Genomic DNA, 20262 nt, shown 5'->3' on the forward strand with positions numbered 1-20262 from the left:
ACAGATTCTACACATGACACAAGAACTTGTTAAAAAGAGGAAATTAGAAACATTTAGGATATATATATGAATAGATAGTCTGGAAGAGAGACTATAAGAAAAATCTATAATGCCACTTTTTAAATATAAATTACAGTTGTAAGGTATCGAAAAGTAACTAATGTAAAATATAATTATTTCTCAGAATTTTTATCAATATAATTATTTTTTCAGAAATTATTTCAGTACAACTATTTTCAAAACTTATTTCAATACTTTAAATACAGATATTTTTCAGAAGTGTCAGACTTTTTTTTGTTTGTTTCTAAGTTTATCATGACCTAGGCACATCCATAACATAGGCATAATACTGGCATAACAAGCTACTTAGGTTAAATTTCCAATTTAAGAAAAAAATCACAAAAATAAGATACAAAATATTTTTTTGAAATGATGTGAAGTTTAAGTAAAAATTAGCTACAATGTTCAAATCCATTCTTTATTGCTAGTAACTTTCCAATGTCATTCTAATTCAAAATTGGCTTTTTAACCACAAAATTAAAATGTACTGCAGACTTCTTTTAAATTTTGCATCTATTTAACCATTATGCACATTCTAGATGTTTAAGACAACCAGACCATTTAATGTATAAGCTTCAACAAATTGAGAAAAATCTTTTTTTTTAAAGCTAAGTGCTTTAGGATTATGTGACTGCAAAGACCTATTTATTCAGTGAGCATCCATATTCAACCATTTTGTATGAAGTATAGCATATGTACTAAGGAAAGAAGAGGAAATGGTTTTTGACATTTGTTCAGGACAAGTAGCAGTTTCTATTGAGTGAGTTACAAAGAGTACTGAATTCTGATTTACTATCAGTGTATCTTCTTGAACAGTTAAGTTACTGGATTTTTAGTTTTTATTTATAAAACCATTAATATATATGGCTTATAGAGACTGATAGTCTTTTACTGAGCCATTTTTTGTTTCCGGAGTGTCAAGTTAATGCTTTTTAATCTCACTGAATTCTTCCTGACCTCTTATATGGTTTGACAGAAGACTCCATTTTGGGTCATATTGAGGGCAAGAAGTATTTCCCTTGTTTCCCAATGCAGGTATTGCCATAATGGTATTCTTAAGTTATTTTTTGTTTTTTGGGGTTTTTTGAAGGAAACGAGTAGCATTTATTTCCTCTTTATTTTTAAATTTAAAAATCATTATTTAAAAGTTTCTTGACATCTAACAAAAAAAATATGTAAAATTCCCAATTTATTGGGACCTATATAGACAATCACCAAGCCTGTGTATCTGAGCATTTATATGGATAAGCATTTGTGGATATTCAAATGGTTCTGAAATAGATTCATTAGTTCTCAATTACCAACAGAATAAAATTTAAAAAATATGCCATTTAGAAATGTCATCTTTACCTTACCTTTCCCATTGTTTTTCACTGGTACAACAGCACAAATTCTAATACTACTAGTACAATTACAACTATTATGAATCTTTTAAGTATATCTTTTTGTAATGGGCTGAGGCTCAAGTTGATGCACTGAGGTCCCAAGCACATGAGGCTAAATAGTAATTGGACCATACTCTATTAATATATAAGCTTGGAGAAAGAATGGCCCCCGCCCACTTTTGTGCAAGTCCTGATGTGTTGTATAGGAAATGCCGATTTTGGTGGGTGGAGGCAGGGGAGTGGAAAAGGAAGGGGAAGGAGAGACTGCTGGCATTGCGATTGCAATGGCTTTTCAGCTCAGATTCCCCTTTGTTAGCTGGCCTCCTGTCGCAGCTGCCCATATTGCTATCGCAATCCTTATTCACCTCTTCACTTTAATAAAGATTGAAGATTTTTCCCTTAACCTGAATTCCTGACTCTGGCTGATTTTAAATACGCGGTTTTACTGAATGGAAAATATTTGAAAGTCACTTATCTCTTAGTTGTCAAGTAGTTGTTACTTAGCAAAAATGAAATTTTGCATCTTAGTCACATTATATTTTTATCTTAGACCCTCTTTGAGGATCTGTTACTTTCATATAATTCAAGTAAGTTTTAAGTAATATTTTATAAACATAATCTTATATATGAAAATACAACTATTAAATTAATTAAATAATTATTCATAACCAAGTTCAGAATCAACTAGATAGGAAATATACTTATTTGAAAAGGAAATAGCACAATGAAGAAACATAAAGAGGCTCTTGCTATTAAACTTTCTTTGCTTATTTATATTTTTGTTTGATTTTATTTTGTTTTAGCAGGCTATTATTATAATCAAGTTCTAGTTTCAACATTTGGGGAAAGATGCCCCAAGTCTGAGGTCCTTATTACTATTGTTTTCTGAGTGTGTTTTGGGCCTCTGCCCTGGGCACTCCTCTCTTACTCTGAGCACAGCTAGGGCCTCCAATCTTGTTGTCCCATAAATGCTCTTGCTCCCTGTGGTCCCTTCAGTGGCTGCAAACCATAGCTGTGCTTTCTGTCCTAGAAATGAAACTAGGAACTCAACTTTCCTGCTAGTGCTCACAGCCAAAAAAGTCCCTGCTCCTCTGCAACCATACTAACCAGGAACATGCTAACTCTTCCTCAGCCCCATAGCCATAGTCCAGCATTGTGTTAGGTCAGTACAGTTGAGCCTGACAATACTCAGCAATGGAAGGTCTTTTAATATTCTATTTAGACATCAGACCCTCACATTGTCCCTGAAGTGAAAGTTCCTAAAGTTGCATAGTTGTTTGATGATTCCAAGGAATAGGAGTGGAGATTATTGTGCTTCAATGAGCCAAACCTCCACCACTGAAGGTTGAGCCTTTCCTAAAGTCTTCTCACCTTGTCTTAGGAGGACAACTGCTGATTTTATTCTGCTACCATCCTAAAATCCTCTCAACATTCATTTTAAAAAATTTTGAGTTCCAAATTCTCTCCCTTCCTTGACTCCCTTTCTCATGGAGAAAGCAAGCAATTTGATATGTTATACATGTATGCACTCATACATGTCATATTTCCATGTTACTCATGTTATGAAAGAAAATATAGACTAAAAAATCCCAAGAAAAACAAAGAAAAGAAAAAGTATGCTTTGATCTGCCTTCCTTCTCCATCACTTCTTTCTTTGGAGAGAGATTACATTTTTCATCATAAGTCCTTCAGAATTATCATTGCATGACAGTTGAGAGGATGGGAGCAAACCTTACTGTCATCAGAATTAGCCCAAAGAGAGAATAACATATATAGAAATCTATTTTATTCTATAAGAAAGTAGTAAGTAAAGGCAATAAGAGAAGGGGATAGTTGATACAAGAGAGGACAGATTATAGAAGAGAGATAATCCAGAAGCGGAATACACCAGTCTTTGAACAATTAAAACTATAACCTCAAAGTACACTAATCTAAAAGGAATTTACCATTTTACCTAATACAGTGAATTATCAAATCAATGTGAGATATTATCTTTATTCATATTACAAATTGGTAAATTGAGGTAATTTGGCTTATGATTATCCACTAAAATTTTCATACCCAGGTATTTTCTTAATTTGTTTTAGTGACCAATAATATAACAAACATTTATCATAAGCATCTTATTAAGAGATATTTATTTCACTTAAAATGAGACTAGAATAAATTCAGTTACACTTGGATCTATTTTCCAAATGATAACATATAAAATCTCAATTTACAAAAGGGTTATTTATTCTAAGCATTTCATATTAAAGAGTCCACTATTTCCATCTAATCTACTACCACAGATGTTTAAAGTACAACAATCTATCCCAACTGTAATTTATTTTAAATCTGGATTCTTCAATCTCAGAAAGAATCAGTTGCTTATCAATTTACTTATAGTCTATAACTTTCTCCATTGGCTTTCAAATCAAGCTGCAATTTATAATTACTATTATAGTTTCCATAAAAATACAAAGTTTCTTACAACCTTTCTTCTTCTTTTTTTAATTATAGTTTTTCATTGACAAAACATACATGAGTAATTTTGCAACACTGACCCTTGCAAATACTTCTGTTCCAACTTTTTCCCTCCTTCCCTCCACCTCCTCCCCTAGATGGCAGATGGTCCCATACATGTTAAACATACAAGCTTTCTTCTTAAACAAAGTCAAACTTCCTCAAACCTTCTCAACATATTTAAACCTTTTTATTTTTATATATCTCTCTTGTGGTTTGACAACTCACACCTTCCTTATATATCATTAACGTCCAGGTATATGTATGTATATATATATTATATATATAACTTCCACATATATGTATATGTGTGTGTGTGTGTGTGTGTGTGTGTGTACATATAGAATCAAATAAGGTTAAGTGTGTGTAGGGTGTATACACATATCCTTTCAGTGGTTTTGAAAATTGTCTTTTTTATTTCTGTTTTCAAATCTCTAAAAACCTTTACTCATACTATATAACTTGCCTTTGTTTATTCAAATCCTACATTTCAACCCAAGATAATATTCATTCCACTGAATATTTCCTTTATAATTTAGTACATATTGTTGTTCAACAAATTCAATGACTTGCTAAAATTTTACTTTTTCAAGCTAATTTTAAATCAGGTAATTAATTTTTTTTTTTTTTTTTTTTTTTTTTTTTACTATTTTACCTACAATAATTAAACCCTGTTGAAAGGGATCTGTATGTGTCAAAATGTTTGTGGCAGCCCTGTTTGTAGTGGCTAGAAACTGGAAAATGAATGGATGCCCATCAGTTGGAAAATGGTTGGGTAAATTGTGGTATATGAATGTTATGGAATATTATTGTTCTATAAGAAATGACCAGCAGGATGAATACAGAAAGGCCTGGAGAGACTTACATGAACTGATGATGCGTGAAATGAGTAGGACCAGGAGATCATTATATACTTCAACAATGATACTGTATGAGGATGTATTCTGAAGGAAGTGGATTAAAGAGATCTAACTCAGTTTCAATTGATCAATGATGGACATAAATAGCTACACCCAAAGAAAGAACACTGGGAAATGAATGTAGACTGTTTGCATTTTGGTTCTTCTTCCCGGGTTATTTTTACTTTCTGAATCCAATTCTTCCTGTGCAACAAGAGAACTGTTCGGTTCTGCACACATATATTGCATCTAGGATATAATGTGACATATTTAACATGTATAAGACTGCTTGCTATCTGGGGGAGGAGGTGGAGGGAGGGAGGGGAAAAGTTGGAACAGAAGTGAGTGCAAGGGATAATGTTGTAAAAAATTACCCAAGCATGGGCTTTGTCAATAAAAAGTTGTAATTATTAAACAAACAAACAAAAATTAAACCCTGTTGCCAAAATTAGTTACGATTCAAGTGTTCTTTCAGGAAATTAAATGAGACTGCAAGATTCTCTCATTTTCCCAAACGGAGACATTATCTTGCACTGCCTGTTGAGTACCATTATATGATAAAGTTTGTGGGTCACATCCTTAAAAAAAATCCATTAAAATGTTCTTATTAATTACAAAACCTTTTAGGAGGTGTGTGGAAGATAGCGATAAGGTGAAGAATTTACAGGAATGTGCAAATTCTTTTTTTTGTCTTTTATTTTCATTATTTCTGTGTTTCCCCTATGACCTGCATAAGTACAATATGTGCAGGCCCATATTTATTACTGTGTACTTGATTATCAAAAGCCTGAAGGCCTGATTTTCTGTTTTCTAGAAATCAGGTGATCTTGGGGAAACAGAAATCTTCCATTCCAATCTCGGATTGCAACAACCAATTAGATGACTCCCCCCATCCTTGTATAAAAGCTGTATATCTTTATTACTTCTTTAGCCCTCTTACCACAAGCTTTCTCTTTCCCTTATTTTGTGATAGAACTGCTCATCCTCCAGAGGTTTAATAAATAATCTTTCTGCTTTCTACTTTTTATGATCTCTGAGTAGTCATTTTGGGTAAGAGTCTTCTACAACCCACTCAGAGGTCAGCAGTGGTTTATATAGGAGTGTTGAGCCCTCTTACCCATAGTAAGCATTTTGAAAAAAATCTGAAATACTTCAGATTAAATTAAACTTGCTCTCTTTTTTATTTACTTACTCTTCAGAATCTGGAGAGAGTTAATACTTTGTAATTCATAAGTCAAAAGAATAGTATTTTTCAATTCTTACCAAAAATCATTTTTGGTTGCATCCCAGTTAATAGGAATTGGGATACTAATTTCTCTCATAATGAAGTTGAGAGTAACTTTGGTAAAATAGAAGGCAAAGTAAATAGAAAATTATCTATTTTTCCCCCTAGCATTTCCCTTTGCTAATTATCTTCCATAAGATTACCAGTTTGTATCTTAATGCTTCTCCAATTTATTGTCTTTAATGAAAACATACATATAGGTATCCAAGCCTATTTACATGCATATATGTATGTGAGCACATATAAATATTGTTTTGGTTTAATTATTTCAGTTGTGTCCAACTCTTCATGGCCCCATTTGGGATCTTCTTGGCAAAGATACTGGAATAGTTTGTTATTTTCTTTTCCAGCTCATTTCACAAAGCAGGGACTGAGGCAAGGAGAGTGACTTGCCCAGGATCATACAGCTAATAAATGTTTTGAGGTAGGATTGGAACTCAAGTCTTCCTGACTCCAGGCCTATAGTTCCATTCATCAGACCACCTAGTTGTCTCTGGCTGCATATAAATATATATAGATATTATACATACATGTGTTACATATACATATACATGTAAATGTACATAATATTTGTAAAATGTATATATACAAGCATCACAAGTCCAGGTACATGACAGAGCAATAATGCAAAAAGCTGTATATTCTCTGTTTTCTTTCCTAGCAGAGCCTTCTACAACACTAACAGCAGAAGTGGGAACAGAAGGTCACTAAGTCAATATAAGTTAGTATATGGATACAATTTATATAAAATAGATACATAGATACACATATATGTCTGTATTAGCATGTAGGGTGTATAATAAAAAAAAATGGAAACCACTAATTTAGATAATTCATTTTCAAGGCTTTCTTCAACAGAGCCCATTTTTCTTCATCAATTGATTTCCAGTTATCATATTTAAGTCCCAAAATGAAAATTTGCAACAGAAAAAATGTGTCGTGTACATTCTTAAAATATTTTCAATTAGATTTTCAGCATTTTGTTTTTTAAACTGAATCTATATTGTATTTCTGAAGTTCTCGTGAGAGAGAGAGGCAGAGAAAGAGAAGGAAAGATACACAGAGAGGGAAACGGAGAGAGAGACGGAGAAGGAAAGGGAGGGAGGGAGAGAAAAAGAGAGGAAGAGGGAGAAGGAAAAGAGGGAAAGGGAGAGGGAGAGCGTGTGTGCGCGCGCGCGCAGGCATTCACATAGCTCAGATGATCTCTGCAGAAGAAATTGAAGATGGTGGTTCTGGCTAGCCCCTCCTTTCTACCTGGGGATTTAAATAACTAGGCTTCAAGGCAAATTTCCTTTTCCTTCTAAGATTTCTGGATTTAAAAACGCCAGTGGCAGCAGCAATGGATTTCTGAGCCCGGACTGCAGTCTTTTGGGCTTTTCCCCTTCTTCTCCGCCCCTGTAAAAAACCCAGTCAGGCTTTCGAGTGATATCTCCTAAGTCCAATCACAGGCAGCTGCTTCTCCCTGGCCACCGCCCTACTCGCCCTGAGGTCCCCAATAACTGCTCAGAAAGGTCGGGTTTATGCAGTCTAGTAGCTAAGGAAGGATCCCTTGAAGGCGATCTCCAGGAGGGAGGGACGGGTGAGGTTTGGTATGAAGAATGCTCTATACTAGGTGTCTGCGGCGGAAGTGAAGAACCTGTAGGCTACATCCCAACTGTGCGGCAAAAGGACACCCAAGGTGCAGGTAAAAATCAAGCCTTTTTTTTTTTTTTTTTCCTTTTTCTTCTTAGCTGATATGCTAAATAATGCGTATTTTCCTGCAATCATTTCCTTTCTAGTCCTCTCTCATTAGCCCGCCCTAATTGAGTTTGCTTTATTGGCTTTTATTGAAAAAATGCTTAAATGTGGATTGTTTGAGGAAGCTAAGAGAAGTAAGGGAGATGTAGGAACATGTGCGAATAAGGACAGAGAAGGGCATCAAGCACTCTCAGGAAACGGTAATAAACCATAAACCTGAAGCCCTGTACTGAACTCTCAGATTCAGTGGCATCGGGTGGCTGTGATTTGTCTGGCAAATCTATGATAACCTGGACTGGAAAGGAATGGGGATTAGCAGAAATGTCTGTAACAGGGTACACAGCCTAATTCATCTTCAATCTGATAAATTTTCTCTCCTCTTCTTTATTTTCCATGAAAGAAGATTTACCCCAGAAGGTGGAGGAGAGACCGAAAGAGTTCCCCCACTCATTGCTTCATCTTTTCCTAAATTCAGCTATTTATTGGAATAATCGGGTGTGGTACTGGAGTGAGGAGCTTGTTTCTTCCCCAGACTCGCAGTGAAAATCGGCTTTATTTAAAATTTTTTTTTTAAGTTTGTGCATTAACTAGATATTTCTGATCAATCACACCCTTATTCAGAAAATTCTGGTACTCAGGTGTTTGCAGCAGACAGCAGGGAGGAGGGAGCAGATGCATCATTTTACTGCTATCCTTTTCCTCCTTGTCTATTGCTGCCCATTAGGAACCCACTTTCCACAGGATTCTGAGACAGAAGTGTTTGACCATGGGGATTCCGGAAGAGTAAACCAATCATGGTTTGATGGGCAAAGAGGCCTTTGGCAGACTTTCAGATGACTGCATATGGGCTTTACAGATTGGCCTTGTGGCCATTAATGTTGCTGTCAGATTGCTTCAAGCAGTAGGCACCAGCAATGTTGCAGGAAAAACATATAGGAGTCATTCTTAAGAGATTTATGATACCCAGTTCTGAGAGTTCTTGCACACAATGCTTGGAAGGGGTGGGGGTAGGGAGAACAAGCTTAATAATCATTTTCTCCATTTATTCTACTAAAATCCATTGCATGAATAGATGTAAATACTTATCAGCACAGAGATATAAGATAACTCACACATGCCTTGACCGGTGCTTGTTAAAAGAGCTGCTTTGGCTTTCTGAAGCAATCTGAAAATAGAAAGAGAAGAGGAAGATCAAATTTTGCAGAAGGAAAACTAGAGACGGTTAATAGTATGGCGACGTTGAAATCCCTACCATAATGAAAACAAGCAATTCAACAATATACAGCAGAACTAGTAGTTTTAAATAGCATATTTAAGCACATTCAGAAGTTTTGTAGTATTTATTTTTCTGTGTTCATATCTGTTGTGTTACAACATGTGTCTAGATCATTATTTGTAAAATAATTTATTGTGTTGAAAAAAATGCAGCTTTAGGGACATAGATGATGTCTCTATTTACTTTTAACAGTCTTATTAATATAATCTTAGAATGGGAGAGCTATCCTCCCTCATCCTGGGTCTATGACTAAAGGTAGAGTAGAAGGGGGTTCAGATAGACTAGAGGGGAAGTTGTTCTGTAACCTTTGCTTATTTAAAGGTTCTACTGGAAGCTTCATATTCTATCTATTCCTAAGAAACTTAATGTACATCTTATTTTCCTAAATATATTTATTCTCCCAGTATTCTGAAATTTTCTAATTTATTAATCTTCCTTTGTATAGTAGAAGTTTAGAGAAACCAAATAGTTTCTCATGTATTCCACAAAAAATTGGTAGGAATAGACCATACTCCTAATGTGACATTTTGTTTTTTCACTACTTTGGTTTGTGATGATTAGGTTAGGTTACTGATATCATTTTGGTGCCAATGTTGTTTTACTATTAAAACCAATTATTCATAGCCAGCCTATATCTGTTCTTATTAAATTATGAGTATTTATGAGTAAAAAGCTATTTAAAAAGTTAAATGCTACTATTACTATGTATTCTTCTTACCTAAAACCTTGAATTATTAAGGGCAAAGCATCAGGAAAATTTTCCTATTGATTTACTTTAAATCTTTATATCTCTGACTCTATTATTTGATATTTCCTAGAAGATTTTTATCACAACCAGAAAGGCAGGAAAATTGAACTTTGAAGCAGTAATACAAGCTTCTAAAGGCAGAACTTGCCCAGGCTTCTATATCAAAGTTCCTAAATGGGACCTCTTATTATAAAATTTAGTAATTTTTTACATACACTATATATCTCTTCCTTGCTCTTTGGCTGGCTGATAGTTTTGATTCTTCAGAGACAGTATTCTGTTATGTGTAATCATATAGCATAAGTATGAATATAGTATTCAGATGGGCCTTTGTTTCAGGGAAAAGCTTGTCATTGCAGTCACTGTACAATTTCCCAATTGCCAAACAATTTACCCTCTCTTTCTCTCAGGAACTCTTGTTCCTGAGTACTATTCATCTGTAGCATCTGTCCAGGTTATATGTATTTATGAACCAGATCATTGAACATTACAATCTGGACAACAGGCCTTCACTTGTTTTTACTGTTTGAATAAGGTTGAAATCTTTGGTTGTAAATCTCATTTCTAAAGGCTTAATGGAATCAACATAATGGCAGCTGCAAACGAGATAAGCAATAGGAACTCAGTATCCATTGGGAATCTCTCTTCTTTTTGGTCTCTACATTAGACATTCTTAGTGTCAGTGGCAAATAATTTCTGGTAATCATCAGTCTCTCTGCTTGATGTCTCATTTAGTATTGCTAATCAGAGTATTGAACACAGGTTTTTATGCTATGGTTTTTAACCAAAGAATGCTCTATAATGTTAACATCTGCATGGGAGACACTTTGTTGGAGAAGAACCTTTAAGGGTACATTTTGCTCTACAGAATCAAATGCTTTTTATGGTCAACAAACTTATTGTATAGTTGTCCTAGAGGTGGACTCAGGTTTTTGAAATAGTAATAAAACTCAAGACTTAGTGATCTCTTTAGTGTATGGATTTTTACTAGATGTCTGCTGAGATTCTTTCCAGCTCTCAGATCCTATGAAGTGAGTTATAACTTACTGCATTGTTTTCTTGGGGTTGGGGAGGGAGGGGTAAGGTAAAAAAAGAACTGGGCCTGTGTAGAAAATTACCAGTGAGGAATAAGATCTAGAAAAGCAAATCAAGATCTTTAAAGGTATAGTTTTAGAGAGTTGTCTCAGGCACTGAGAGATTAAATAATTTGCTAAAGGCACACTTCTATTATGTATCAGAGGTGGGAGTTGAAGTTTTTCTGATTTTGAGGCCCATTCACTTTTTAGTATAGCACTCTACTATACTGTACCCTTTGAAAACTTATATGTGTTCCTAAATTACTATATATGTTTGAAAATATATGTCACTCACTTAATATGTTTATGAAAAGATGGATTATCAGAAATTTGAGTAAAAAGACTTTAGAGTAGAAATGAATATAGATTACCTAGTCCAAAACCAGAGATGAGAATACTGAGATCAAGAGAGGATAAAGGACTGCCTTAATATCAAAACAGACATTTTATTATGCCAGTGCTTGGTTACATTTTCAGTTTTCCTATTTCAGTATTCATTTTTCAAATAATTCATATTTTGCAACTTCTAAATTTCTTTCAGGCTTGATCTGATTTTTTCTATACTTCTTACTTAGCAATATAGCTAATTTGCTTCCAAAACATTTACTTCTCAAATCTTTGAAGACTAGCTTATCCAAGTATGGAAAGAATTATCACCATCATAAAATTAATACACTATAACCTATAAGTTAACATGACATTTTGAAAATTAAGCCTTTTTTCTTCTAATATTATTAGAAAGTCATTAGATTTTGAGAATTCTAGAAATTCTTCTCATTTCTCATTCTAGAAGAAATGCTTCTTCTAGAAAAGCAATCATATATAAAGGACTATGGAAAATAAAAATGATCTTTTTAATATCTAGTTTGGTAAATATGTATATATAATTAACAGTTTAGAAAATGTTGTAAAAATGTACAATTAGTGATTAAAAAACAACAACAGTCATTAATTAGTGGTATCTTCAAGAAGGGAAAATTACTTCCAGCCTCAGGTGAAAAGTTGAAAGGAATATTAAGGTTTCACAGAAGAATTGCATTTTGAGAGGGACCTTAAAAGATAGAATTTGAGTTGGAAAGGAATGAGACGATAATGCAGGGGGAATAACATGAGCAAAGACATAGAATCAGACACATGTATTCAGAGCATATTAAGAAGATCAATACACTTCAATATAAGTATACTTATATTGTATACTTATACAATATATATTGTACTACGGAAGGATCATATATAGAAGAAATGAAATGTGGCTGGCTTGGTCACTTCCCTTTAATTGAAGGTGGTAGAAAGGTACTTCAGGAGAATAGTTAACTTCCATGTTGAGAAGACTTCTGTGGCATGGTGGAGAAGGTTTGGAGAGTCAGGAGTGGAGTGATTCTTGTCCATCAGACAATTGTAATACAGTTAGACAATTAAAACACAAATAACTCAAGAATACTTAAGGTAACATTCCTTTTTTTCCCCAATCAATTCCTTTTTAGCATCTTCAAAGGCCAAATCAAATGCTAGACCTCCATGAAATTACTACAGTCCCACATACCAGCCAGTCACTGATATTCTTCCTCTTTGGACATCACATATTACTTTAGTTTAGACCTCTCTAATGAATTTGTGTTATATTGTATATTAATTTTCTACTAGATTAAAACTCTATGAGGATACAAATCATGCTTTATTTAAACCTTGCAGGGCCTCCAGAGTATAGCACATTATGTATATAACAGTATGCATTTGTTAAATGTTGATTTCAATATTGATTGCCCTAGTGCTTAATAAAGTAGTAACAAAATCAGGTATATTCCTTTATATAATAGAAGTTTCATCTTAAAACTGACTGGCTTAAGTAAGAAAGTGAAATGATGGCCTCTGAAAAGAGATTAGCTGCTAAGTCAAAGTATAGGACAAAATGAGATCAAGTCTAAAAGAAGTTAGGTAATTGCCAAGAACTGTCTCCCCCCCAAAAAAAAACCCTAATAACCCCCCCAAAGTAAGTTAAAAAAAAAAACCCAATCCTGAAATCTATAAGGGGAAAGTTGAGGGACTTATTATTTCTATTTCTTATGGAAACTCATTTAAACTTTTCTGGAAGAATTTGGATGTTATACCATAGTGTTAATAATATTTCATTGTCTATGATACCTTTTATTTGTTTTAACATTTTATTTTTATTTTTTCCTCAATAACATGTAAAAAATAATTTAAAATTTAAAAAAAATTGAGTTCCAAATTCTATCTCCCTTTTTTTGTTCTCCCTACTTGAGAAAGCAAAAGCATTCATATATATTAATAATTTTCAGTCATGTAAAACAAATCATATTAATTATATTGCAAAAGAAAACAGACTAATAATGATAATGATAAAGAAAATTTTAAAAGGTTATTTCACTCTGTATTTAGACTCCATCTATTTTTTTTCTGCAGATGGATAGCATTTTTTAATTAAGCCTTTCAAACTTGTTTTAGATCCTTGTATTGATGAGAATAGATAAGCCATTCATAATTGATCATATTATATAACATTGCAGTTGTATGCCATTTTCTCTTAGTTCTGTGTCATTTCACTTTACATCAGTTTATGTAAATCTCAGGTTTTTCTGAAAGCATCCTGCTCATCATTTCTTATAGTATTCTGTTGCAATCATACAACTTGTTTAGCCATTCCCTAGTTAATGGACATTTCTTCAATTTCTAATTCTTTGCCACCACAAATATTTTGTACATGAATCCTTTTCCTTTTTTTTTTTTTTAATATCTTTGGGATATAGATCTTGTAGTGGTATTGTTGGATCAGAAGGTATGCACAGTTTTTTGGGCATAGTTCCAAATGCTCTACAGAATGATTGAATCAGTTCATAACTCCATCAACAATGCAACAATCCAAATTTTTTCACATCTTTAACAACATATTTTGCTTTCTTTCTGTCTTATTAGTCAGTTTTATATGTATGAGATGACACTTCAGAGTTGTTTTAATTTTACATTTTTCTAATCCATAATGATTTAGGGCATTTTTTCATTTGACTTTATTTTTTTCTTTTGAACACTGACCATTTATCAATTAAGGAATGATTCTTGTTTTTATAATTTTTATTCAATTCTCTATATAGTTGAGAAATAAAGCCTTTTTCAGAGAAATTTGCAGTAAAATTTTCCTGTTTCCTTATTTTGGCTCTTGATGGCACCTTTTAGCAAAATGTAGTTTCCTAGCTTTTCACTTTTAATTAGATTTATTTTTGCTTTTGATTTGTTTGAAATCATGATTGCTATCCCCTATTTGTTTGTTTGGTTTTTTTTTTTTAAACATTAGCTGAAGCATAATAGATTCTATTTTAGCTCCTTATTTTTACTTTTTGTGTGGCTCTATCTCTAATGTGTTTTAAACGATATATTGTTGGATTTTGGTTTTTAATCTTCTGCTGTTATCTCATTCATGTTCACATGTTATGATTAATAACTCTATATTTTCTTCCATTCTATTTCACCATGTTTATTCTTCTCTCAGTTTCTCTCTTTATTTCTGTGAGTAGGTGATTGTCTTTCTTTTTACCTTGTCCTTCCTCAAAATTTTGTTTTGCTTCTGACCCATCTTCTTAATCCACCTTCCCTCTTACTCCTTTCTTTTCTTATTGCCTTCCTCTTCTACTTCCCAGTAGGGAAAGAGAGATACTCAATTCAATGTGTGTATTATTCCCTCTTTGAGCTATTTCTAATGAGAGTAAAGTTCAAATGTTACCTCTCACTCTCACCTTCCCCTCCATTGTAGAAGTTCTTTATTTCATGCTTCCTTTTTATGACATAATTTACCTCTTTCTACCTCTTTTTTGTTCCTTCTCCCAGTACAGTCATCTTTTTTACTCCTTCATTTTATTTTTTGAAAACATCCTGTCATAGTCAACTCACACCTGTTTCCTCTATGTCCTCTGTCTCTGTCCTATTTCTTACTGTCCTAATAATGATAATGTTCTTAAGAGTTACAAATGATGTCATTTTTCTAGGAAGGAATGTAAACACTTTAATCTTATTGAATCCCTTATGATTTCTTTCTATTGAACGTTTTTTGTTTCTCTTACATCTTGTATTTGAAAGTCAAATTTTCTATTCAGCTCTGGTCTTTTCCTCAGGAATGCTTGAAAGTCTTCTATTCATTGAATATCTTTTTTCCCCCCTCCTGAAGAAGTATACTTAGTTTTACTGGGCACGTGCTGCTTGATTTTAATTTTAGCTCTTTTGCTCTCCATTCACATTTCAAATCCTCTGATCCTTTAACATTTAGTCTGACTGAGGCTCCATGAGATGTGAATTGCTTCCTTGTGGTTTCTTGCAGTATTTTCTCTTTGATCTTGGAGTTCTGGAATTTAGTTATAATATTCTTGGCAGTTTTCATTTTGGGATCTCGTTCAGGAGGTGATTGGTGGATTTCTTCAATTTTAAATTTATTTGATAGTTAACTTTCTTTGATAATTTCTTGAAATGTGTTATCTAGGCCCTTTTTTGGATTATGACTTTTAGAAAGTCCAGTGATTCTAAAATTGTCTCTCTTCAGTCATTTTCAGATCATTTATTTTTCTGATGAGATATTTCATATTTTCTTCTATTTTACTTCATGTTGATTTTGTTTTATTGTTTCTTGATTTCTTATAGAGTTGTTAGCTTCCACTTGCCCAATTCTAATTTTTAAAGAATTATTTTCTCTGTGAACTTTTGCACCTTGTTTTTCATTTGGACACTTCTACATTTCAAGGGGCTCTTTTCTCCAATTAATTTTGTTACCTCTTTTTTGATTTGGCCAGTTGTGGTTTTTATTTTTTTTTTTCTTTAGACTGTTTTTGTACCTCTTTTACCAAGCTGTTTAATCTTCTGTTTTTAAAGTGAATTTCTTGCATAACTCTCATTTCTTTGACCAATTTTTCCTCTCTTATTTTATTTTAAAATCTTTTTTGAGCTTTTCCAGAAATTCTTGGTGGACTTGTATTGGACCCCCCCCCCCTTTTTTTTGAGGCTTTGTTTATACATGATTTGATATTGTCTTTCTTGGTTTGTGTCTTCATCTTTCCTGTCATCATGATAATTTGTTATGATCAGTTTCTTTTTTGTTTGTTTCTTGCTCATTTTTTTTTCTTTAAATTTTTCTTTCTTTCTTTATTTAAATAACTTTTTATTGACAGAACCCATGCCGGGGTAATTTTTTACAACATTATCCCTTGCCCTCACTTATGTTCCGATTTTTCCCCTCCCTCCCTCCACCCCCTCTCCCAGATGGCAAGCAGTCCTTTACATGTTAAATAGGTTACAGTATATCCTAGATACAATATATGTGTGCAGAACCGAACAATTCTCTTGGTGCACAGGGAGAATTGGATTCAGAAGGTATAAATAACCCGGGAAGAAAAACAAAAATGCAAGCAATTTATATTCATTTCCCAGTGTTCTTTCTTTGGGTGTAGCTGCTTCTGTCCATCCTTGATCAATTGAAACTGAATTAGATCTCTTTATCGAAGAGATCCACTTTCATCAGAATACATCCTCATACAGTATTGTTGCTGAGGTATACAATGATCTCCTGGTTCTGCTCATTTCATTTAGCATCAGTTCACATAAGTTTCGCCAGTCCTCTCTGTATTTATCCTGCTGGTCATTTCTTACAGAACAATAATATTCCATAACATTCATATACCACAATTTACTCAACCATTCTCCAATTGATGGGCATCCATTCATTTTCCAGCTTCTAGCCACTACAAACAGGGCTGCCACAAACATTTTGGCACATACAGGTCCCTTTCCCTTCTTTAGTATCTCTGGGGTATAAGCCCAGTAGAAACACTGCTGGATCAAAGGGTATGCACAGTTTGATAACTTTTTGCTTGTTCATTTTTTTTTCAAGCCTATTTAACATAAAATTATGTTAAAAGTGTGTCTTGGCTCAATAGGGAGTGATACTGTCCTAAGCTTCAGGTTTTTCTTACTGCTGTTTTTAGAGCAAGCTGTGTGATCTGTAGGTTTTTGGTTCTTCTAAGGTAATATAATCTCAGGAGAGGTATGGTCACTGGTCTTCTCACTTATGCTCTGGTCTGTGCATGACCACAAGCACTTTTCTCTGCCCTGTCACTGTGATCAGAGTTCCTGCACCACTGGAACCATGGGCACTAGTAAACTGTGCTCCTCTTAGCTCTGTGACTTCCCTAGAACTGGGGAATGCAAGAGAGTCCTACATTCAGTGCCAGCAATGGATTCTTAGTAATCTTCTCCTGACCAGTTATCTGATCCCCTTACCATTTGTGGGTTGAAAAGTCTCAAAGTTGCATTGCTGCCACTGATGAACTGCATCCAAGACCTGCTGGTACCCTGCATGGGCTGCACTTGGTGGTCTGTGTTAGACTCCTGATACAATCATCACCCCTCTGAGAAGACCTATTCTGCCAACCTGTTTAATTGTCTTGGGCTAGAATTTGAGGCATTGTTTTTAAAGTTGTTTGGAGGGTCGTTTGAATCTCTGCCTTTACTTCACCATCTTGTTGCTGTCTCTTTCCTCTATGCATAATCTTGTTGAGTGTCCTTTCTTTTTTTCCCCTTCTCCTATTGCTATCTAATTATGTGTTCTTTTATTAGCTGCTGAATAACCACTAAGTATTTTGTTGTAATATTGAACCTATGTTACTGAGAATTTGGTCCCTCTTCTTTCAATTAAAAATTTTTATGATTCAGGTTTCTTATGATCATTGCTCTTAAATCATATTGAAAAATGTATGCATTAAATAATGTCTTTTGTTAATTGTAATCTTCATTGTTTAGATAAAATTTGAAGCTAGAGATATTTTTAAGTAAAGTTTACGTTTTTAGTAATCAAGGTTTAGCTATATATTAAGATTTACTTGTGTAACATGAGATTCAAGAAATTTTTTAGTAGCATGCTGAGGATGTCTTGAACTTTTCTTAATATACTTAATACCTTTCTTTTCAAGTTATTTTGTTTAAAGAAAACTGTTCGGTTCTGCACACATATATTGTATCTAGGATATACTGCAACCCATTCAACATGTAAAAGACTCTTGCCATCTGGGGGAAGGGGTGGAGGGAGGGGAAAAATCGGAACAGAAGTGAATGCAAGGGATAATGCTGTAAAAAATTACCCTGATATGCGTTCTATCAATAAAAAGTTATTTTAAAAAAAAGTTATTTTGTTTAATAATGAAAAAGGATTTAAAAACTGAAGCATACATGTTAGAATGTTATCACTGAAATGGTTTTTTTTTTGCTTTAAAGTGACATTTGGTTTATATAGATCTTATTGATTCTTACTACATGGCATGAAGTCTGGAAATAAACTGCTTATCAAAACTACATTAAATTTTTCAGTCTATTTCTTCACCTATCATCTCTATCCAGATGATCCTTATGTATCTCTCAGGTGATTTGTCCACATTTTAAGCTTTCTATAGAACTTCTCATCTCTCATTGGTATCTCAAATTCAACATATTATAAATTGATTTATTTTTCTCCCCCTCTTAACTGCTTCTGATTTATCTATATTTGAGGGAGCTATAGCTTTACTTTATATGCAGTTTTCAAGTATTTGATATTGCTTTTTCCTTTTTCCTTCTCTCTTGCTTCTCATTCAAACGCCTATGTGTTGTAGGATTTATGTCATAAAAGAATGCTGTGACTTGTTATGGGATTTTTCTGACCTTGGTATCATCACGTGGTTTTGAATGCTATAGTTTTTGATATTTTTAAATTAATAATTTTCCTAATTTTGAACCTCCTTTACATTGCTGGTACAAATCCAAAATGATCTTATGAATTAAAAAAAAAATTGTATTCATGCTTCAAACATCAACATCAGTCTCACACTATTTGATATTTGTAAATATCTTTAAATAACCAAATATGGTCATAGTTTTCCAACTACAGGATTGTTGTAAACGTAAAATGTGATACTATTTGTCTATAGACCTCAATTTCATAGTGAATATCATCTCAGATGTCTCAAAGGAGTGATTTTACACTGTACTGGTTTGGGTTCTGATTTTTTGTCTGGTGTTTTTTATGGCAAGGATGTACACTTTTGCTAGGGTAGGAAGTACCCATATAAGTATTCTTTCTACCAACATAGATTACAGTAGATGACTCCTAGGAAGTTAAATCACTTGCTCAATATTATATACCTAATGAGTTCGAAGTTTAACACTTTCACCATGGAGCTATGCTGACCATTTATTTATTCGTGGTTATTTATGTAGAGAGAAATTTTTATTCAAAGTTTTTTTAAAAGTAGAATTTTAATTGCCAGAGCAGAGGACTATTATTCTTTTTCTGTTTCTATTTTTCCCCTAACTTATGAAAACACTTAAAGATAATTTTGATAAAACAGTATTTAATTGTCATGATTACTGACAATATCAGTCTTATTTGTCTATAGCAAGCTGCAGATGGTCTTTCAAAAGATTATATAGAATATCTTTAAGGAATTTTAGAAGTAGTAAATATTTAAATATAACAGTATAGCTCAAATATTACATATTTCTTACATTTGGTTTAAAAGTATCTTCTCCAGTGCATCATAACTCTTTGCAAATTAGAGTATTAACTCTGCATAACTTATTGCCATAAAATTTAGGTTTGCTTTGAAAATGTAAATTTTTTTTTCTTGAACCAAAGGATTAATATTTAGTAAAGTATATTAGAACTATGAACATTTAGCTACACTTTAAAACTGTCATCTTTTTTTCTTATCATTAATGTGATTTTTAATTGTCTAAAATAAGCTTGGTTTTATTTACTGTGAATGTAAGAAGTGTTGATTGATTTCTACAAGATGTTGCACTTTCAAGGTGGTGCAAGATAACAAGCACCATAAACCACTCAGCTTTCAGAAGAAGAAACTCCCTAACTACAAAGTTCCTAATAAAGGGGAGCCATACTAGAAAATGGTTTAAACTTGTAGTGGCTGGAACTCTGAAAGGGTATACTTGAATCTAAGATATCAGGGAGCTTGTAATTAAGTACCTACTGGGTGGGAGATGGTGGTTCTCTAAGCACATACTTGATGTAATGTAATGATGTGGTCAATCTAGTTGGCATATACTTAGGGTAATGTGGTGATGTGATGTTCTACAGCTGCACATGCCCAGTGTGTTGTGGTGATGTAGTCGTGCTGGGGTATTTAAGAGGAGTCCCAGGGACAGAGGACTCTCTCTCTTTCTCTCTCAGCCGCAGCTCTTAGCCACAGAAGACTTCAGGCTCCAGACTCCAGACTCCAAACTACCAACTTGGACCAGCCACATGGC

The 20262-nt window shown here is 33.6% G+C and overlaps 1 protein-coding gene across 1 annotated transcript in view; it reads left to right on the forward strand.

Annotated features, from left to right (window-relative positions):
• Positions 1-7254: 7254 nt before the first annotated feature.
• CNTN1 (contactin 1) overlaps positions 7255-20262 on the forward strand; it is a 250874-nt gene continuing 237866 nt past the window's right edge. The window contains exon 1 of the mRNA XM_052000864.1: positions 7255-7818. The gene's annotated coding sequence lies outside the window, so the exon portion shown is untranslated. The remainder of the gene's footprint in view (positions 7819-20262) is intronic.

The sequence above is a fragment of the Antechinus flavipes genome, chromosome 5 (assembly GCF_016432865.1).
Source record: "Antechinus flavipes isolate AdamAnt ecotype Samford, QLD, Australia chromosome 5, AdamAnt_v2, whole genome shotgun sequence".
Taxonomy (NCBI): Eukaryota; Metazoa; Chordata; class Mammalia; order Dasyuromorphia; family Dasyuridae; genus Antechinus; species Antechinus flavipes.